The 23,380-nt window shown below is 39.2% G+C and overlaps 2 protein-coding genes across 8 annotated transcripts in view; one reads left to right on the plus strand and one right to left on the minus strand.

The window, feature by feature from the left end:
* The window catches only part of CMSS1 (cms1 ribosomal small subunit homolog), a 208,215-nt gene that overhangs the window by 165,152 nt on the left and 19,683 nt on the right, over positions 1–23,380 (minus strand). The gene's annotated exons all lie outside the window — the stretch shown is intronic.
* The window catches only part of FILIP1L (filamin A interacting protein 1 like), a 178,407-nt gene that overhangs the window by 137,979 nt on the left and 17,048 nt on the right, over positions 1–23,380 (plus strand). The window contains exon 1 of one of the 7 annotated variants that reach the window (XM_015876755.2): positions 9,875–9,999. The exons of 3 other annotated variants lie outside the window; for them this stretch is intronic. The gene's annotated coding sequence lies outside the window, so the exon portion shown is untranslated. 3 more of the 7 variants (XM_015876780.2, XM_015876762.2, XM_015876771.2) reach the window with 3 other exon arrangements.

Raw genomic sequence — 23,380 nt, forward strand, 5'->3', positions numbered from 1 at the left:
CTGGAATCACAAATTTAATGCTAGAAAACTACATGATCAGAGAATGAAGAATTACCTATTTCCTCCATTTAAATCCACAAGAAAATAATGAAATCAATGAAAATGCACTGCATGAAACCCATTTTTTTTGTTTTTTTTTAAGTGATTAACATCTTCCTTACAAAATAAAAGATGTACTGGTGCTAAGTACTATCAAACACAGTTTGCTTTTGCACTGTGTTTTGTTACTAAGTGACCTCTCCTGGAAATACCTGGGGTTTTTTTACCTGTTTTTTAAATTTAACTGTTATTGCACACATGTCCTAGTTTTCTTTGAAGTACCAAGATGAATATTTTATTTAAGAGGAATATTATGAGCTCAACTCATAGCCTTGGATTGAGCTGGAGTTTTCACTGAGAAACAGTCCATGGTCTAAAAGATAAACATGTCCAAAGGCTATTGAGCAGTCTTACTTTAAAAGTTCAATGCAATTTTACTCTTAAAGCACACATTAAAAGTATATTACAACAACACAGGAAATCATCTATAGATCATCATAACAGCAAGCTTAGGATTTTAAGTGTTATTTTTATTATTATTATTATTATTATTATTTTAAATATGGTCTCCTTTTCCATCAAGCAAGGACCTACCTATTTATTTTATTAAAGCTAAGATCTCTGAAGTCCAGCTTCATGAAAACAAGGCTTAGATCACACAAAATGTCAGGACAAGCAATAAAAGACCAAACTCTGTATCACTTTCATATATACCTTGAGGGCTATAAACCCTACATGCAGTCTTTCATTTAAAAAAATAAAAGAAAGGCTCTTAGTAAAATCAGATCAGTTCTAGACTAGGCTGACTAAAGTTGCCAGACACATAGCAGCAATTGTGCACATACTGTCCTCAACAAGTGAATAATTCTAAAAAGAGCTTCAATTAGCTTTGAAAGACAAATTTAATATCCCATAACCAAAGAGTTTCTTTCCAACATTTTTAAGAGTATCATCTTCCAATAAATCAAAACTACAGACTTAGTGGAAACTGGCCTGCCTCCTTTGAATTCATTAACAACAGGAATTACACCACATGAAATTTCAGCAAACTGGTCTATAAACACGTCTGTAAAACTCTTCTGGCTCCTTCTGTTTGTTTACAAAAGTAAAGTGAACCCTGTATCGATTTTAAAATCTCTTCTTCAATTACACCCTTCCTACACTAATTGTATCTCCAATCAATTGTTTAACACCATAGTTGTTGATAGGATGGTTAGGAAATGGTTAATTCTGAAAGATTACGTCTTCCATATGCAACTACCATTCAGCATCCCACCCTAAGGGTACAATCAACCAATAAGGGCATTGTTCTGATTACGTAATGCTTTATAATTTGATATCCCACTTGAGAGCTCTTTTGGATGTAAAGACAACTACAGCATAGTGACTTTGCAAATAAGATGATGTAATGTTACTCTGGAAGTGACTGCACTGTAATGAAACATATGAGCATGTCCAGTAACAACCACACATTTCAAAAGCCAAAGTACATTTCAGTCTGAACTATTCAACATCAGGAGTTCTTTCCCTTTTTGATTTCTTTGCCTCTTTAGCTCTTAAAGGTTTTGATATCAAACCAGATTTGTATATATATATACATATATATATATACACACACACATATATAAGCTACTATTACAGGACAATGAAGAAGCCCTGAAAAAAAGAAAACAGCTTACAAGAATTAAAACATTCTGACATTTACTAGAAGAATCATGCAGTGTTAAAACAAAATTCTATTATCACCACAGTAAAATTCTTTCTTAACTCAGATTAAGGCTAAATGGAGTTTGAAACTCTCTGAGGACCACTTTGTTATTCTGGTACTCTTCTCTTGTCCAATGACATTCCTAAAGGAACCCAAGTTTGATCATAAGCCTCCCTTCATTCAAGCACAAATGCTAGAAGTGTCTCAGTCATTTCTTTCCAGTCACTTTAGTGGGCATCAGTACCTTCACATGGTCCTTCCCACACCTTCCAATAACCTACACATTGAATTTCTTCAATATCCCACAGGCAGACTAGAATTCCACCTGAAAGTGTTTGCCTCTTTTACAGCTTTTGGCTCCTGCATGCCCTTAAGTATCTAAGATGAGCACAGAACAGCACAAGAGGAGAACAGCAAAATTCATATTAACATCTGGTGAAGTAGTTGAAAATAAAAATAAAAATATCAGGATGGTTGTACCTACCTGTTTCTCCTGCAGCTCTTAAAGCAAATAAATTACTATACTTGTAAAAGGATCCTCAAACATTATTTCCATCTTCCGTTTGTATTACTTAAGTTATTAATGCTATTCCCTGAAGCCTGTAGGAATTCACTGCCAAAAATGGATAGCTTTCCTGCTTTTATGATATACCTAAAATAGAGAAGATCCTTCCAAGAAATCATTTCCCACAACACTGAAGCAAAAATAATGGTAAAAGTTCATTTAAACGATCCAAATTGTGACATCAATACATGTGGAAAACATAGTGGTATGGCATCTAAAGCTAAGAGTATCATAAACAGCTCTCAGACACATTTCTAAAGAATAACACACTGAATAAATCAAAAGCCTTTGCAACCATCACCCATAAAAGCTCTGCAGTATCTACAATTATTTTGTGTACATTTACACAGGCAAACTTTTCAGAGCAATTCCCTAAAGGTCAGGAGGGATTTCAGATTTCACCACCACTCAGACCTTGCTCTACCTAAGCAAAACCACCAGTAAGGGTTTCAACAAGCCTCTGAGACATGCATGTTTCTGCTACACAGGTTTCTATCGCACCAAAACTGCTCCAAGAACTCTGCTCACTCACCACATTGACCACGGAGCAAACTACATAGCAGCATTCAGACATGACTTGCACTGATTTAGATACACGTGGATATCTCCACCATACATACTCCACCATACATACTCCAGCTCCAAGGTCAAAGACATTTTTATAACTCCCAAATAAAAGTGTTTATTCTTGTTAAGCTCCGTATAACCGTATGTCACTCTGGACACAATTTAGACTTCTAGTAAAACAATCTCTTCTATTTCAGTAGAGTTGGATGCATGTATTCTCCTCTTTACTCAGCAGGAATATCAAAAAGACTTTTTTTTTTACTATGTAAGAATAGCCTTTGCTCATCTACTATGGGGATTCTGAAATAAATAAAACCAGATGATCAGGGTAAAACAAAAATGCATCAAAGAACAAAAAAATTCAAGCATCACAAATGCAGACATCTTAGGGAAAGCCAACTTTAATCAATTTTTATCAGGTCATCCACAACTGGGTCTTATTTAGCCAACACAATATATCTTAGGAATTTGGAAAATACATGTTCTTTTGCAATTGCCAGTGCTAGGCCTCTGTTCTTCATATGCAGAATCCAGACACTTCTTTAGGTATCGCTTTGAAAGTTTAAGTAACTCATGAATGTTGTCATTTCTTCACAAAAAGGTTGCAAGCAGTATCGTAAGCATTGTATTACAGTAACTAGAACTGATTTCCTCCTTCTGCCTTTGCTACTGGCGAGAGTTATGCATATATATTTACCTATAGATACATTTATGGATTTACTTTTGGAGGGGAAAAAAAAAAAAAAGATTAAGAAATTTACCATGCTCAAATCTTCGTATTTCAAGGATTACCTGAGAGTACTAAAGCCTGTACTATTCCATTGTATTACCCTCACTGGTAAAAACAACTTAGATTAAAAAGATAAGGAAGATTACAACTTGAAACTATGTGTTCATTTAAGAAGTCAGCTTGCTTAATGATTATCAAACATACCAATGGATCTGGTAGCAAAAGGAATCACTTTGGATTTCTTTTATACAAAACTGCATTACTACATGAGAGAATCCAATGCATCTCTACCTTTAATCAGTTCTACACAGTACATCACATCATCACACTCATAACATACACACAAACTGATCCGAGTTGTAACTGTCATTCATCTAACAAATACTGATCTTTATACTGGGAGCTTCTGAGTTCAATGGCTGGAGCAAACAGAAACAATGCCCTGTAAGAATGCATCCAACCAAGTTATCAGGGGGAAACAACATTCAAAGGAAAAGAACAGAAACTCTGCCCTTATACAAAACTTAAATATAGGTAATTGTTAAAAAAATAGATTAAAAATAAGCTACCAAACAACAAAACAAAACAAAGAAACCAACAGAACAACCAAAACAACACAAGATAAAGGAGACAAGAAAGCACAGGGAAGGTTGCAGGGAAGACTGTTAAAAGAGCACAGAATTGTAGAGACTAACAATAATTGTTTGCCTTTGCTTCAGGTGCTAAAATAGAATCGCCTTAAGTCATTTCTTTGTGCTCCAGTACAGCATTCAAGAATGAAGCAATCTGTGGGTTATTCAAGCATTTACTTCATCTCCTGTATGACCTTCTTAGTAACAGTCCGTCCTGTTGACACAACTTCCAAAGACATGAGATCAATAAAAATGTTCCCAGATACAGGCACAAATTTAACATTGCTGAGCTTAAGGTAATAGGTCTTAGTGTTGACATCTTTCTTGCAGGCTGCCATAAAAACAACAAAAATAGCCAAATTAATACCTTTTTGCATTTATTCTCCTTCCTCACTCAAGGGTTTTGTGAAATTTTTGTTGCAGACTCTAAAGCTACGGAGAGTCAGAGTCTGCTAAATACATTTCCCCATGCCCAAGAGACTCCTTGAACAGTACCTGCTGTGGGCAATACTAATACAAAGAACTACACGAGACAACATGCGAGGAGATCAAGAAACTCTCTAAATGCTTTTCCAGACTACAGAATTGAACCACAAAATGAAGTCACATTTTTAAGCTATTAATCTATCAGATAGATCCGCAATTCTGAATCCCAAAGGGATTGAAGTTTTTCAAGGTACACTACATCCCTGGGAATCCACCATCTAAAACGCCCTGTATGGGATAGACTTGCCTCTGTGTTATTTCAGTATAGATTCCTTGAATCACTGATAACTTAAAGTCTACTGGATGACTACTGAAATTTCAGAGAATAAGGGAAACATTTTAAAATGTATTTTTAGCAGTCCAAGGCACCTGTGGATCAGCATCACTCAGTAACAAGTAAAGAAACAACAGACACAAAGGGAAAAGCATTAGTTTGGTGATATGGAGGAACTAAAGGGACAACTTGATCTACATCTTTGCTTCGTCTGCATCAAAGCCTTGAAAAGAACAACCATCACTGACACCGTGCTTAGGTCATGTCTATGCAGCAGGTTAGGTAAACTGCTCAGAAAGATTTGTTCCGTTTAATATAATGACTGGACTCACAGCTTAACACACAGGAAAAAGAATCCTGAGACACGGATTCTGATTTAGAGTTTAAAATGTTTCAGTCACTATTTCTGTATAGTTCTACTGCTTTGGCTGCCTTTAAAAGGACATAGAGGAAGAAAAGTAAGCAACTGAATATACAGTGTTGCTTATTTATTTATTTATTTTGCTGGGTTCCAATGACCAAAGAAAGACACTGAAAATATGTTCTACTTCCAAATGTGTTTGAGCACACACAACTTAGCTCCCTCCAAGCAGGACAATAGTCTTCCCATGATCACAGCTTCCTTGTGCTACCTCATTAATAGCGAAATGACTGCCATGCATCCAGAAAGAGACTGAAAAGACAGGCATATTTGCAGAACTAAAATCAAAAATTATTAAAAGAAATCAATGCAAAACAGCACTAATTAAAACTTCTGAGCCCAAACTGCTTGGTAAAATAGACTATTGTGCAGGGTTTTCATAGACCATAAGAAGTTGTCTCTATTCATTACACAGAAAATTTACTTGGTCACATAAGATTTATACAAGAAGGCATACGAATTAAATTCAGTTGGTGTCCACTCATGGCAAGCTCTGTCCCACACAAAAAATGTCTTTTTTCATAAAGATTTATCTTGGAACATTTGCCAGTTTCTCTTAGGAGAGAAGTCATTAGTGATGACATGGAAAGATGCGGTCATACACTTCTCATGGCAGAACTCAACAAAAAGTGATCAAATTATCCCTAGTATTTGGCTAGGAATTTTGTTTGTATCTGACAAAATAAGGAGAATAATGGAATCTGCAAACAATAGGGGAGTTTGGGAAAATATTTCTTCCTGCTGCCAAAAAAATTAAAAACACATAGTAATGAAGATACGAATCTCTTTCTGTCCACAGTCCATAGTCCAGACACATGAATCTTAAGAATGTTATCTTTACAACTTTCCCTTGCTTCTCCCCCTTGCCTTCTACATGCAATTTATCAATAGTCACTGCGTTTCAGACTATCATTTAGCCACAATGGCCTTCATATTTCTTCCCATAATATTCAGAAAACAATACATGTAGTGGGATATAAAACACTAAAACAGTCTTTACTGATGAAATCTAAGAGATTGTCAACCACGATGGTAGGGAAAGTAATAAAAAGAAATTGAACAGGGAAATTGAAAAAGATGTTATCAATCCAGGAAAACACTCAGAAAGTGAGCCCTCTTCCAATGACTTAATGGTAAAACTCCCATAGACTTCAGAGAAAATGCTGAGTATACATTGGATAAAAATCCTTGAAATCACATGAGCTATTAAAACATTAAACATCAGATCCCATTTATACAACCCACTAAATTAGACTTGTCAATATTGTATGCATTTCAATACTCCAGTATCCCTTGCAAAGCTTCAGCAGAACTCCATCCAAAAAAGCAAATAGTTTTAAGTAATGTAGGATCCTAACAAATGCCTTGACAGTATCTGTACTTCTGTAGATGTCTATTTTTGGAATATGAAAGTAACCAAAAGACTTAGATCCCACAGGGAACTTTGAAGACTGAACTTCAGCAATATCTACACGGAGGAAACGTGACTAAGAGCCCAATCCAGCCAAGAATTCCAGTATATCATTAAAATCAGGCTTATGCTGAAGTCCTTACTTTTTTCAACAAAAATACACAGGACTATGTTTAAGTGCTTTGTTGAACCGAGGCCCAAGTTCTAATTTCCTTTATTTATCTTAGATACAAAATGGCTACAGGAAGGGGGTCAAATGCTGCAATAGATAGGTTGTGGGTTTCAGGACACTGAAACGGCCGCCATGAGCTGCCATGGGAAGAAAGAGTAATAGTTTTAACAATGGAAATAACTGGAGGAAATGAGATATTTTAAGATAGAGCCTAAACAAGAGCCTCAAAGTCATTTAGCTTACTTGCCCCATCTCTTCCCTGCCTGATAACCTACCATCTTTTCAGCTTCAAATTTTTCAAGTCCAATCCTAAGACAGTGCGGTTGCAAATAATAAAGCACAATGATAAGCAGAGAGAGAACAGAGACTAGAAAGAAGATACTGCAAACAGGCTGCAGGAAGTAGCCCCACGTTGTCAGGGAATGCAGCAAATAAGTTTTTCATTTCGTCTTTAAGTTCTACAGATCCAGTTCCTTTTGCTGTCACAGTACCTGCAAATACACCAGTTCTGAACAACTCTGACTAGTAACTAAGGAAACCAGATTGGTTCACATGGAGCAATTCTTTCCCTCCTTCACTAGGGACAGATCTGCACCTAGAGATAGTGGAAGATGCTTCTCAGCCTCTAATACAAGCTTTTTATGTTACAGGAATCCAAGAGCTGGAATTTTTAATCATGCATCTCCTTAACAATGTTTGAAACTGTGCTGTAGTCTGTCTTTTATGAAGTGGTGACAATGCAAAAGAAGGAAGTCAGGTCATTGCACACTCAGCTGATGTTCTTTGACAAAGCGGTTTTGCAGAAGGTCACAGATGTGCACTTTTGTATTACAGAGGAAAATTAATTAAGAAACTTAAAGTTCATATTTCAGCCATTCCCAGATGTAAACAGACTTCTAAACAGGAGGACTTGCTTTCCCTGTTCCCTGCTCTATCCTGCTCCCAGACTGTCAATACACTTATCACCAGCACTACCTGACCTCTGTTCCTAGCAGCTCTAAAACAGAACTGAACATAAGGATGCTCTTTTGTTTACCCGCTTTTGGGAAGTCTTCTTCAAAGCTGTTCCTAGGCGACAATAATGTTGGATGCCCCGTCCTTGGAGGTGTTCAAGACCAGGTTGGACGGGGCCCTGGGCAACCTGATCTAGTAAAGGTGTATGTTTGGTGGCCCTGCCAGGCAGGGGGGTTGGAACTACATGATCCTTAAGGTCCCTTCCAACCCGGGTCATTCTGTGATTCTGTGACAACAACTCTTTCATGTGGCAGGACAAATATGCAGGAAATTTTCATACAATGAAGACCAGAGAGATAGGGGATGTGCATGAAAAGGGCAAGATGCAAGTGAAAAAGTAATAGAGAAGGAAAGAACAAATCATTAAATAAAAAAGAAAATATATAAAAAATAGATTTTTAAAGCATCAACACAGAGGTATCTCACTATTAAAGAGATTTGGAAGGTTTTGATCACACCAGCATGAACTTCCTCAAGCACTTACAAGGGGACAGCAGTATCCTCCATGCACACTAGCAACACACTTCTAAATAAGCCCTAGCTTATTCAGGCACAATGCAAAGGCTTGGCTAAAGAAATCCACCTGAAAAACAAATGCATTTTTAAGACTATGTGCAGGGTAAGTGCAAGTAGCAAGGAGATATCTTTTTTTTTATGAAATACAAATACTTTAATCACTGTTTGTCTTCAAACACGTGGACAGCACCCCAAAATAACTGAACTGTGTTATGTACTGAGGCACTGGCACAGACTGCACAGGGAGGTGGTGGACTCACCATCCCTGGAGGTGTTCAAGAGCTGTGTAGATGTGGCACTGAGGGATGTGGTTAGTGGGCATGGTGGGGATGGGCTGATGGTCGGGTTAGGTAGGTCATACAACGAGTAGGTCAGACAAAAGTTTATGTGAAGACTAAAATTCAAATGTTGTGGTGGCATCTAACATGAACAGAGCTGCACGAAACAGAACCGAGTGCTCTCTGCATGGCCTTATTTACTCATCAGCACCAAAAGACTTTATTTCAGTAGCTTAGTGGAATTTCCACAACAGATCTTACTGTTATTTCGGGTATTTATCCCTTGTGTTCTCCATGTTTATTCAGGGCGTACACTGAAGGACACGGAATACAAGAGATACGCTTTAAGCTCCTCCATCTAAACCTTTCTTTTCGGCTTTCTGCCTTTTTCCTAAACATTAAAACAAACGACTCATTTCTCTAAGGCCTTACTAAAAATAGGCCGGTCGGGCCGCTTAATTGTGTGAGCTGGAACACAAACATGTGAGAAGGAAAGGACTCTGCAGGAAAAACACACAGCAGACAAGGGGAAAAAAAGAAAAAAAAAAAAAAAAAAGAAGAAGAAAAAAAAGAAGTAAAAATAAAAGAGAGATTTCATCTGGCCTTCCCATCATCACTCGCAGAATTGTTTGGTAGTTACATCATCAGGAAATAAAATACTATCCTCTGCAGACCCCTACAGAAAGGGGGGGGGGGGGGAGGTAAAAAAAGGCTTAAGTTCCTATCAGCTCTGAAGAGCTGAGCTGAACTCATGTTTTTTGTCATGGTAAAAAGAAAGCAAGGGGAAAAAACAAAATATAATTCAAACAAACGAACCCAACTAAGACTTTCAGGACAAGTTACTAAGGGAGATGCTCTCGCATATAATATACCCCCTTCTTGTCTCAAGTTTCAACCTAACTGCAAAGCATTACAGCTGATCAGCCAGCAGCTCGGTTGCCTGTCTTAGAAGTGACCTGCCTTAGCCCGGACCGTCCCCGCGGTCCCAGGGCCACGACCCGACGTGTAGGGCCGGGGGGCACGGCTCCCCTTAGAGCCGCGCCGCCTTATATGGCGCGGCCCTGACGTCATGCCGCCTAGGCTCGGGCCGCCCGGCGCCCGTCCCGCAGTGCTGCCGGCGGAGCGGCGGCGGGAGGCGAGCAGCCACAACGAGCCGGAGCTTCCCGAGCGGCTCCGGGAGCGGCAGGTAAGAGAGGGAGGGAGGGGACGGACTGCGGGGACCCTGCTTAGGGAAGGGCGTTGAGGGATGAGGGTGAAAGTCCCTAGGTTGCACACTGCTGGCACAGCATCCTGTTACCGTGTAACCTGGCGTAGCTGGAGTGCTGCGGAGCAAGCGAACTCAGCGGTGAGAAAGGACGGAGGTAGGGATGCGGGAGCTTCCCCGTAGCCGGGTAACATCGCGGCTGCGTTACAGCTGCGTGAGAACTGCTGCCCCTCTGTGCTGCTCTGACCCGCACGGATGCAGCACACGGATATAGGTTGGATGTTAGGGGGAAGTTCTTCACTAGGAGAGTGGTGAGGTCCTGGAACAGGCTGCCCAGGGAGGTTGTGGATGCCCCGTCCTTGGAGGTGTTCAAGACCAGGTTGGACGGGGCCCTGGGCAACCTGATCTAGTAAATGTGTATGTTTGGTGGCCCTGCCAGGCAGGGGGGTTGGAACTACATGATCCTTGAGGTCCCTTCTAACCCAGGTCATTCTGTGATTCTGTGATTCTGATTCTGTGATATCTCCGAGCATGTGCTCAGACTTCTGAGCAACTTCTGCTGTAGTTCACGGTGCCGATATCGCAGTTGTGCCGTGGAGCTGTGCTCCGTCTGAAGCAAGAAGCTGCGATCAGCTCCGAGACTGACAAAACTCCCCAACTCCTACACGCTGCTTCCCTCTTCCGTGTCTTGTGTGCAAGTGTCAAGTCACAGCAGCGCCGAGCTGTCAGGCGATGGGTGAGGAGGAAACCTGAAATCCCGGTCACCGAGCAAACGATTCTCGAAGGAGAGAAGCCGCTGCAGGGCAGGAAGGGCATCGGGCGGGCTCGTCTGCAGCCTACGGCTCTTAGCTGGAGTCTTCGGGGACACGCGGCTGTCCCGTCACATCTCCGCTCGTAGGAACAACCGCGCTCAGGTCAGCTGCACTGTCCTACCTGCCCATTCAGGCTGATGTGCACTTTGAAGTGTTGCCGCGAGACCCTTAAATTCGGGCAAACTCAAAAGGAAAAACCGGGTTTTGTTGTATTCTTTTCGTTTTCCTTAATATCAGAGCTACACGGCTATGAAACGCTAGCACAGACAGCAGAAAGTTGAGGAGGTGTGTATTTATTTCTTTCTTTCTTTTTGGCTTCGTTCAGTGCTTTAAAATCCTTCAGAATCCTTGTTCAGAAAAGTCTAAGCTGCTATACAGCCGTATGCAATGCTGAGCTATCGTATATATCATAATATTCAAGTAGTTGTTTTCCACATGACTCTAAAAACCATTACATATATATGTATGTACACTTCATTTCAAAGATAACTCAGGTGTTTCTATATTAGAACCCTGGCATTTAAATAGATGTCACTTTTCTAAGGTAGTTTTACTTGGAATGAGCAAAATTTACACTTCTGTTGATGCTATCAGTCCGCTGGACTACCTAATCTCAGGGGCAGTGTATATAGTATATATGGAATGAAACAAACCCCAGAAAGCTGAACAAATGGAAGTTTATAGTAGATAACTAACACCCCTGGTCAGTATCCTAAACCCTTCCAAAGCCTTCTGCTTCCTATTCTGTTGTATCTGCGGATTAGTGACCTACTTCTCTTCCCTGATAAATGTTGTTTCCTATACATCATAAATTCGGTCAATTTAATACTTTAAAAATGCCCTGGCAAGTTCTGAAGTGGAAATGTTAGCTACATAATGAGAAGATGTGTTTAAAGGCAGAATTTAAAAGCAGCCTTTCACGTAGATCTGAAGGAAAAGGAGAAAGTGAACTCAAAGGACTACAATATGATAAAGTAAAAAGCATTTGCAGGAGTACTACAAATGCAATGAGTATATTTTATGAAGGTTGTAACTAGAAACAGAAAAAAGCCTATCCGTATGTAAGAGACTACTTTAGCTCTTCCAAATCCAAAACAGAATGAGGGCAATGTGAATCATTAGCTACTGCTTTGATAATATCCATATACCATCTGTGCTGCGAATACTACCTGTCTAATGCAAATCCTGGTATCTGTTAAAAAACAAAACTACTTTATTTCCCATGGTCTGTCTTCTGTACACCTAAAAGGAAAATATTATTTGCCTTATACCTCTAAGACTAATTTTGATCTCATTTCTACTGGTAGAAGTCCAAAATAATTAGACTCAGGTATAACGATTAACATCTTTTGCAGTTTTATTCCCCCCACACACACACACACAGCATTACATGCCTTTGTCTTGTCATAGATTTCCTAGTACGTCTCAAAACTATCAAGCTTTAAGTAAACAAAACTTTAGCTGATATCACTTAGCACTAAAAGGAAAGAGAACAGTAAGGGGAAAGAATAATCATGTAATTTGCTCTTTGGCACCTGGATTTCTTCTCTTAACTTTCTTAAGTATCTCTCTTAAGTTTTTTTACAACAAACAATGTAAAGGGAAAGTGCTTTAGGAACAAGCAGAAATGAGGGTCAGCTCCCTATCTAACTGCACTGACCCTCTGTTCTTTCCCTGTCAACTCCCTTCCTTCCACTGACCGATGTCGCATAAATGCTGACGGGAATTTTTAGAGATTGATCTCATAGATCAACGAATCTAACTTGTCCTTATTTTATTTTCCCCACCAGTACCGGTATAAACAAGTCATTGCTTGATTTGGCTTAATAACATCACCCCTGTGTTATTTACCTAATGCTGGAATGATTTATCACATTTGTCATTGTCATGGGAGGGTAAAAAAATACAACAAAAGAAAACCCAACAGCCTGATTCTACTTGCAGCGACAGTTTGCATTTCGTGTCAGTTCTTAAAAGCTGGCACTTTTCTTCAGGAGAAGTCCTTTACCCAGGGGTAGGCCGGCATGGGAAAGTGCACAGCCATCACTGCTTGGGAGCTCTCCTGCACACAGCTTCTCTCAGATCCTAGGTGTGGTATCACCAGAACACAGCTCGTTATAGACTCAATTAAAATACCCTATAAAATACCTAAGTCAGAGCGTACTAAGGAGGTTATAATGTAGGAAGACTTGCCTTTAAAAACTAACCCATAAAATTTAATTCTGACTCATTAATAGTTCCCTTTAATACTTCAGCCTGTCATCAGATTGATGTAAATTAGAAACCATGCCTTACCACTTTAAGAAGATCAACTTTCATTGCTTAGGTTTGTCTTTCTCATAAATGGATTCCTCATAATTGGATATCCACGAAGAGCTTTCTCGGTGTGGCTGAAGTCTTGGTTAGTTCAGTCACTCACTTATGCCCTCTAGGAGGGTAGGAGACATTGCTGAAATACTCTAAGTAAGTACATATAAGCCTTGTGCTTTAAGTGAGGTAATGGGCATTCTGAGTCCTAACACCTCTCAGCCTGTACCGCTGACTTTGAGGTTTGCTGTGTTTCCTGTCAGTGAGAGAAGAACCACGCTAACTGCAGCTCTGGGGCACCATCTGGTCTCCAGGAGGTCAGAACAGCACCTTGCTGCCTGACTGATGGAGCATGCTCAGCTCTTACAGCCCACCATCCTCGAGCATTCGGGAATTCAAGGACATGCTATTTGAGGAATTTCAGTAGCACAGCATAGCCTCCTGGTTAGACAGTGTAAAGCCAGTCCCACCCAAAGCACTGCTGGCTCAGCACAGTGACAGAACTGAGGTGATAGAGCGGAGGAACATTCCTGCAGTAAGCGAGTGCTAGGTTATACAAGACAAGTGAACACACAGCACCAGCACCCCACGTAACCCTCCCTTGATTATAAAACAAAAAGCTTGAGGGTGAGAGTTCAGACCAACCTTGTTAGGCAACACTTCAAAACAACACATCGTCATCCAGGTTGATAAACACACCTATTTTTTTCTGTTGCAGAAGTCACCTCTTCTGCTACAGCTCATTGTGCACATCATGTGCACACACTTTTCTTCAGCCTTGAGCTATGTGCAAGACCTGTTGTTGACCACCAGAGAGTGACTGCCATGGTAATGAAGCAGAATTCATCATATTGCCTATTTGCAGAGTTTACCATAACCCTGAGCTCAGGCTTCTACAGACAGTGACAGAACAGGCTGAGTACACAAAGCTCTGAAGAACAGGACTGAGAATGCAGATGCTAAGAGTAAACTGAAATACTTCTGACAAGGAAAAAAATACCAAGCTATCAGAGGTGTTTTGATCTTTGCACAGTTCCACAATAGGACCATTTCTAGTTTACAAAAAACCTTTCTGCTAATCTTGCCAGATGTTCTGGCCAGCAGCATTCACACCCAACAGGACAAACAACATTCAGTTTTCATGTTTATACAATATCCAACGCAATCAACATTGAGACCTTGAAAAGCCTTACCATTATTTCTTTTTAAACGTGGGCTGGTGGATTAATCTTGCATACATTTCAGAGAAGTAAAACAATACATGAACCAAATTTCATTGTCCTTTACAGGCTTCCAAAGGCCTGGGAAAGAACACGACAATTGCACTGAAGTTAGAAGAAACAATAGGTTAGAAGGCTTAGAGATCTCTCAGAAGCAGCTTAATAACTGCCAAAGGAGACCTTTGGAAAGTGTCTGCTTGTTCCCATTCTCTGCTTGAGAATCTTTGTAAATGGCAGAATTCTCCTGTTTCAATCAAAATTAACTGAGGGGAAGAAACATCAGAATTTGACAATGCAACTTTTTATAACCTGTATATGACCCTTGCATATTTCTAGTTAACCAAACAACTAGTAAGTTCTGTCTAGAGATAATGGTGTCTTTTTATTTTCAACATTTGAAATAACTTTTTAAATTAATGATAAAAGCTAAAATGTATTACATCAGAAGCATACTGTACATGAAAGCATGCTACAGGTCCTTCATTTATAGTGACATCTGAAAATAGGAAAATATAACCTAAACATCACAGATCGTCAGCCAAGAGGCAAGAGAAGAGATCAAATAGGGCATGTAGCCAAATGCCCTTTAGTCACATAATGATATTCAGTTATAAATCAGTCTGGGGTACAACCATGAGGTAGTGATTGCGTGACTGAATTAACAGTTGTTTGAAGATCAGGGAATACCTGGAATGCAAAAGTCTTTATTTGAAGGGGCAAGGGAAATAGAAATTCACATGACCGTCCTCTTTACTAAAAGAACTAAAAGAAAATTCTCAGACTTTCATTAATAGCTCTCAACTGTAGCTTTCCATCCTGCATTCTAAAACAATGGACTAGTCCTCCTGAAGAGGATCAGTAATGTCAGTGTAAATCCCCAACAAGAGCATCAATGTTAAGGATTAAAATGCTTTAAATGTGTTGGCTTTGCACCTTTAGATGATTCACTGAATATTCCCAGGACAAGGTGGACTGGTGTCCTACTGAAACAAGAGAAAACACAACAACCGAGCATCTCACACTTCAAGTCTCAACACATTCAGATGTAGGAGATGTAAAGCAAAACATTTTAGAGGATTGGGACAGATGGCAAAGAACTGAGTTATTTCCCAGGCGGTGATGTCAGCAGAATTGGAGCTTCAATACATAAAATTGTGCTGAGAACTGATTTGTAATATATACGGATAGTTTTAATACAATTTCGGAGGGAACCATACTGCAAATGTGGAAACTAACAGCATCCTTCATCACTTTTAACTTCAAAGCCATCTTTAGCCAGTGGGCTGCACTGTAATACATTCCTACAGTCTCCTTTTCACTTATGTCCTCCAAGGTGAAGTGCTGGAAAAGTCCATTTTAGAGAAAGCAGATACCTCCATATTATCAGGTCTACAAGAAAAACTATGTATGTTTAGCTTCAATGGGAAATCTCTGCTTTATATAAGTGTTATTACTGCTGTTATTGCTTCCAGTCTTAGCTACTAGAAAAAACTGCAGCCATATCAAGAAACCTGATTTTATTAAAATCCTTTGCTTTTTTGGAAAGCCTCAACAGCACTGCTTTATGCATCTCTGCATCACAGAAAATTTAACTATCTCAGTCTAAATTTTCAGTAACAATTGAGGTTCGTGTTTTCTGCCCCAAGAAAATGGAATGGGGTGCTACCCCACCCCAGTCTTCAAGCACCCAGAGTTTATTATACACAGAGCTACTTCAGAAGCAAAGCACACCAAAAATGGCTTATTTTTGTCCTAGTATGTATGTATATAATGAAAACTATGGATATGAGCAGGACCTCAAGAAGTCACGTAGTTTTGTCCTCCCACACAGGAGTGTTGATACCGCCATCATGTCTGAGGAATGTCTGTCTGATTGTTTTTATGTATCTCCCTTTCCTCAAAATGATGGAGAACTCAAAGTCTTCCCAGAAAATCCCATTCTGGACTAAAGTACCTTGATCACCTATCTTATAATATGTAATTTAAATGATCTTATTACACTTTAAGCACATACATTGTTGCCATGTTCACTGAGCACATGAAGAATGCGTCCCTGTTTGCAGCCAGATTCCACCTTAGAGCAAGGAGCCACTATATGACTTACAAGCCTACCCAGGATTGGTGGCAGCTGGAAGTTCAACCTTTCAGTTCAACCGAAGCATGCATGGGAGCATGGAAAATTCTAAATGTTAGCATTGTTGCTGATCAGTAACATACAAATAAGGCTAGGGCGGCATAAGAGTGAGGTATAATGCCTATTCTGCCCATGGATGAAAATGTGGCCCCAGACATTTACTTCTATATTAAACGTGTGTTAAAATTGTTTTAGAGAACATCCAATTCCTGTAAATGTTATGGGAAAATGACATTTATGACTAACCAGTCTCCTCTGAGAAACACGATGTGTTTTTGTTGGCTAAATTCCATCTTCTGTCATACCAAAAATATTAACTAATTAAAGTTGAAAAAAAGTTTGTATGAATTGGATACTTGCACAGTCGTGCTCAGTTCTGGTCAAGACAAAAGCACAACTCCAGGTAAATCAGGTAGCAGGAAAGCATCTCTGTTTACCCAGCTGCCTCCAGAAGAGCATTGGTAAAGTGGAGGTCCACCTTGAATCTACATACTAAATTGTTATATACCAAGGGGAGAGAGGGATAGGAAATCAAATCTATTTATAGGCAGGAGTTAGCTATTGAAATTGCTTAAAGATAACAAATTTCAGACTGTTGTCTTAATCTAGTAGCAGTATGATTATTCAACCGAAAGGTTCAAAAAGAAGGCTTAAGTGTTACACACTTATTTAGAGCTGAAGCGACTGACACATTTAGGGATTCAAAACTTCTGCAAACTCATCAGTTACTTGAATGATGGAGATTAGATATCTAAGAAAAAAAGCCAACCCTCAAACTGTTGGCACTTGTATGAACAGGAAACACAGCATACAGTGCGTTACATGCAGTGTAATACTAGGTAGAAGTCAGCAGTGGTAAGAATTAACGGTACAGATACTCTGTACAGAGAATGCAAACACATACATCTGCCAATGGGGAATAAAAATGAGTAAAAGTGATGGGAACGCACTATCCTGGTTACCCGTGCGGTACCAAGTGCTTTATATCACTGGTGATTCTAAGAACAGTTCAACAACATGTGGTCGAGCAGTAACGCTCTACCAGCAATGATTAAATAGTTAAACATTAAATACAAAGCTCAGGTTCATAAAGACACACGATCTCTCCTACTAATTTAATTTGTTCAAAATGAAATCACAGTGACGCTGTCATTTAAAATTCACAAGTCACACAAAGCATTAGTTGGCTTATTTTGTCTAGCAACAGTACCATTAAGACCTCTTTGAATTAATTCTCAAAGTAGCCTGTTACAGTAGGTCAACACTGCTTTTCCATTTTAATAAATCCGAAGTTAAGGAACAAAATTTTACTCTTTTAAGCTGAAAAGCAAAAAAGCAGGACCTGGATTAGTAACTGAGAAGATCTGCCTCAGTCTTGTTGCTTTGACCCCTAAACCACATCTCTTGTGGTTCATCTTTCCATTTCCTTCAGAAAGCTTTCCATCTGCAAAACTATAATTTCCTGGCTGACGCAAAATTGAAGAGTTCCAAATTCTGAAATTACTTGCTTTATTTCTGACTTTACAGGCAGTTTGCTGGGGGGGGAAGGAGAGAATGTGCTATGGTAATATGATAAAATCCCTGTCACTATTAACCAGCAAAACCCAAGTCGTATTCCTGTGAGCCTGTGAAATTATTCATCCATTTAGATTCAGAACAGAAGAGGATTAGCACTTGCATGCCACTGAAATGCCAAGAGAAACAGATACTAACTTCGAAGAATAATTAAATAACCTGAAATAGCTGTTAATAGAAAGAGGGAAGGAAGAAAGTGACACACATCTCCAAAATGTAACGCACCGGAACACAGACCACAGCTCATTGTGCCGTGCTTTCCAGTAGCTGAACTCTGTGAGACTTATTAAGGCAAACCCCAAGTAAAGCTTAATACTACTGCGCTCAGACAGAGCTCATTACAATTATGTTTCTCAGGATATGCAGTCAAGAAAAAAAACCTAAACTGCCTGCAAGTGAATAGGATGGCAACATCTTCACTCCTGTCTAAGAATCCCGCACCTTCTTGTAAATCTCAGGTGTTGCAAATCTCAGGGCTAGCATTACAAGACTAAAAATCAATGGCCAGAATTAAGAACTCATCATAACTTGCAAATATGAGCAGTTAATGACACGAAGTTAATTTATGGAAGACTGATAACCCGATAGATGATTTACACAAACTTCCAGATATGGAAAGGACATAATTCAAAATAGACTTTTCTTAAACTGAGGTTGAAGATAAAATTTATGATAAAATAAAACTGAATTCTAGTGCTGGATTAAAATGACTCCAACCAGAGTCCTAATATCTATATCCCTATCCCCCAGGATGATTTTTCAGCAGCCCAGTAGTTGTGAAATCATGGTCACAATCAGTGTTGTTCCTACAGATTAATTAGGTTTTCAAAGACCAAATAATCCTGTTTACATTTACTCAGCATCACAGCTAAGTATATCTGGTTATCCATTTAAAATTTTGCCCAAGCTAACTCAGACCTGGCAACGCCATTCATCATATATGACTTTTATTAAGCCTTTCAAAGCAAGTCAGCATTTTAAGCATCAGATAAAACAGTGATTACCTCTCTGCGGTAGTCTGTGGAGTAATAAGCAGAACTCACACTCCCCTCATTAAAAGTCCTCATTTAATAAATTTCCTTATCAGGAGATCTGCCTTACAAACAGCCTCTTGCTGCTGAGACACCCTTTGTGGAGATTTGCATCCTAATATAAACTAATGATTTAAAATATCTATACATAAATAACATGCTGGGAAAAAAAAAATATGAAAGTAAGTGCTAGCATTCTGTTGGGAAGTGCTGACTGATTCAGATAAAGGCAACAGATTACACAACAGCTATGGTATGTTGTTGCCGCTGTGATTTCAAAGGCTTTTGACTTTCTTTATGACGAGGGGGTGGGGGTGGGGGGGGGGGGAAAGAAGCATCAATAAAGATAATAAAGAGAGCTATAAAAGTAGCCAAAACATATGTCTTCATAAAAGCTACACATCAGAAAGTAGGACTGCAGGCAAAGAAAAGAAACGCGTAGCCACCCCAGGGCCAGAAACCCAGTTCAGCAAACCCAGATTTTATTGCCACAAAGTGCGGAAGGCACAGACAGACTGGCTTTCTGCCGAAAAGAAATACTTAGCTATATTGGTGTCAAAAATTACACCAACTTGTATGATTTACCAGAAATGATGAAGCGCATTTCTTCTCTTATTAAAAGCCAGACCGTGGCCTGTTGCTAACTGGGAAGAATGCCTCAGATGAAGAGGCATGACTTCATCTACATTTAAAAGCTTTCAGCTTAGCATTTTTATTTGCATTGTAAAGGGGGAAATTCAAGTACATGCCCCAAAAACCTTAGAAGCAAGTTTCCCTCATGTTATAACCTGTAGAACCTCTGGTAAGCCTTGTATTTAAGTGGGGAGATAGCACGAGCTTGATAAAAAATAGGTGCATTGAAAACTTAGCAAAAAAGCACTACTGACATTCAAAATCTCAGTCTTTTCTGCTGATACAAATCAAAACATTGATACTCATCACAGACATACTGAAATCTCCTCCATAGTTTGGCAAAAGAGATGATAAAAGTCCAGCTTCAAAAGCCAACACCTACTTCACTAGCATCCTTAGAGAATTTATTCTGCGACTGCTTAAGAAAAAATGCATTTAGAAATGATGATGATGATCCTAAGAGTAACAATTAATTCTAGAACAAACTAAAAAGCTTAAAAGGTAAGGGCCACGTGCTGCTAAGTGTAATGTTGTACAGCCCAAGACAACTCAATTGAATACATGATATCAAGGACAAGAAGCTATAGGATGAGGGTGGAGAAAAGCAATTACAGTGAACAGAGGAGAGTTTACAATGACAGTGTTTTTCTTTTAGCTATAAAGACCAGTATTGCAAACAGGTAGGATAGTAAGACACAATAAAACAATAATTCATAACAGAAGCTGCATAGTAAGAGTAATAAGACACTGGTCCGACTCTGTTTAACTACCTAACATTCATGTTCATAAAAGCAGTTTCCAGTGCCTGTTTTTGCTGGCTTGGATTCAGAAAGGGTTCCTGTAGTCCTATGAAGTCAACTCCCTGGAATTATCTGTGCATGCTTTGTCTAAATGATATACCTTCCTTTGTCTAAAATGAAATCACTTGATCACGAAATTCAACTGGAAATGAAAAAGCTAAAATATTTTATGGGATAGGGGGTGTCCATTCATTTCATTTCTACCTTTTTTCTTTCTTTTTTTTTTTTTTTTTAAAAGCCACCTTTTCTCTGACCTTTGCAGGCTAATGCTATTGGTGAAATTGTTCCTTCAAATCCAACATACTTGGGTTGTTCGAATAGACCTGGCAGCTTTAAACCGTATGTTTAAAGCTAAAAACACAGCAGGTCCAAAGTCACATCTTCACTTTTACTTTTCTTCTGCTTATGTGGCCAGACTTTATAACAGAAGACAAGAGAAGCCAGACTTAACATTGGCTCAGGAGAAAGTCCAGCAAGTATTCAGTTTCCATTTTGCAGTCCCACAGTTACCAAAAGCAAGTGCAAAAGCATATTTAATTACATACATAAAAGTAATAATAATACACCCCTTTTCTTCTATTTAGAAAAACATTAAAATCATTTAACAGCTTCTAACTATGTTCCATAATTTGACTTCACTGAAGTCATGTTATAGATTTAAGGGGTTAGAAGTATTTTCTTTCAATGTATGCTTGAATGTTAAAATTGCACTTTATGTTTTCAATCAAAGAAACACTTTCACCTACCCGACAGTGTTTTGGAATAACCAAGGAAACAAAATCTCTTGGAAATTCTTATCAGCTTATACAGCAATCCAGTTCAGTTACTAATAGTTTAAGCACTTCTGTTCAATCAACTATGGGAATACGTGGTTACTGATCACAGTTTGGGTTAGACTCCCTCAGATAAGCGCTCACTTTGGGCTGGAGTCTCACATTTTGCTGAATCAAAACTTGGGAAATGAAGATATAGAACAAAAAATGAAAATGAAAATGGGAAAATAACACAAACTGTACTTGTATGTAATGCTCACTGGAAGGACTTGTGGGATTATTCACTCAAATATCTGCCAACCAACTTTACTGATTTATTTATGAACAGTATTCTTAGTTGCACCATAAAACATTACACAGCATCCCTATGAAAATTAAAATTGTTGGTTAATGTATGGCTCAAGAGTCTTCTTTCTAAAGCAGTTAAAGGAGCATCAGTCATTGGAATGTTATAGTTTTGTTTGGCCAGAAAGACATCAACTAGTTAATAAAGAAGTGTTGAGAAAGATTAATTTAGATATTAATCACTATAGCTAAATTTGCCTTACAAAAAGCAAGCTAAAATAAAATACATGATAATAGCTCAAGTCTGTTTTATCCACGTTAATATGTCTTAACTTCACGCACACACACAAAAAAATGAGTCTGTTCCAAACAAAATTGTTAGTTGTGCTTCTGTTATGGTTTTTATATCTATGGCAACAGTAAATCATCGATTGAACTTCACTACTAAAGCATTCAGAGACAAGGGTGGGGAGGGGAGAGTGATTTTTTTATGCTAAAATGAAATCAAGCTAGCTGACATTAAAAAGATGACCCAAGCTTATGCACTGACAGCACAGTAAAAAGCAGCCTTTGAAGATGGTGTAGTCCTCTTGTTCTGTCAGCCAGCAACATTCTTCTGAGCTCGCTTCCCAAACCACTGCCTCTCTCCTTACACCTTTTCATGTCTATTTTCTCCATTATACTAATCTACTGTTGTAAAGGCTTTGGAGCTGCTTGACATCTTTGAGATCAACTCAGTTTACTGTTTTTTTCCCATTCCACCAATTTTTCACAGCAAGCATTTCATTACACTGAACGTAGAGAACTGCTGCACTAAAATAAAAGCTGTGGGGGTGGCGGTGAAGGTGTTAAGAAATTTAATAGTCATAGATTTCTATCTAGTATCCTCATCCTGGAGCAGGTCCAAAGAAGGGCAACAAGCCTTGTGAAAGGCTTGGAGAATATGCGTTATGAGGAGAGAGTGAAGGAACTGGGGCTGTTTTGTCTGGGAAGAGGAGGCTGAGGGCAGGTTCTTCCAATGCCTAAAAGGTGATTGCAGGGAGAGTGGGGTTGGTCTCTTCTCACTGGTGACAGGACGAGGGGAAATGGCCTCAAGTTGCACCAGGATAAGTTTAGGTTGGATATCAGGGAGAACTTCTTTACAGAAAGGATTGTGAAGCACTGGAATGGGCTCCCCAGGGAGGTGGTTGCGTCAACATCCCTGGATGTGTTTAAAAACCATCTGGATGTGGTGCTCAGGGTCATGATTTAGTGGAGAGTGGTTAGAGTTAGGGTAGTATGGTTAGGTTGTGGTTGGACTTGATGATCTTTAAGGTCTTTTCCAACCTGAGCAATTCTATGATTCTGTGATTAAACCAGACAAGTCTGACAGACAGCTGCAGAATGGCAGGGGCTTCCTCTCTACATGCACAAAATCTACCATGCAGCCAAAGAAGATGTTGCTGAGGCAGCCTATTAAAGCCCCATAAATACATGCCTCCAGTCAGTCAACAGCTAATAAAGAGCTGCGCAAAGGAGGCCATTATCTAAGCTTGTCCTGAACAAAAAGAAGGGCTGCAACAGGAACTTGTCAGTGGAAAGCTGTAAAGACTCCCTGCTTGGACATCACAATGCTCACCAGGGACAAATGCAGAACGCGAACCTTATGCATCATTACTTACTCCTGGAAAGTCCTTATCATACCTCAGAAAAAGGAAGAACACTCTTGAAAGGCAATTCCTTCTCCCCATTGCCACTCTATGCAACTAAATACACATAATATATATATGAACAACAGTGAAGCATAAAAAAAT

Source organism: Coturnix japonica, chromosome 1 (genome assembly GCF_001577835.2).
Source record: "Coturnix japonica isolate 7356 chromosome 1, Coturnix japonica 2.1, whole genome shotgun sequence".
In the NCBI taxonomy this organism is placed as follows: Eukaryota; Metazoa; Chordata; class Aves; order Galliformes; family Phasianidae; genus Coturnix; species Coturnix japonica.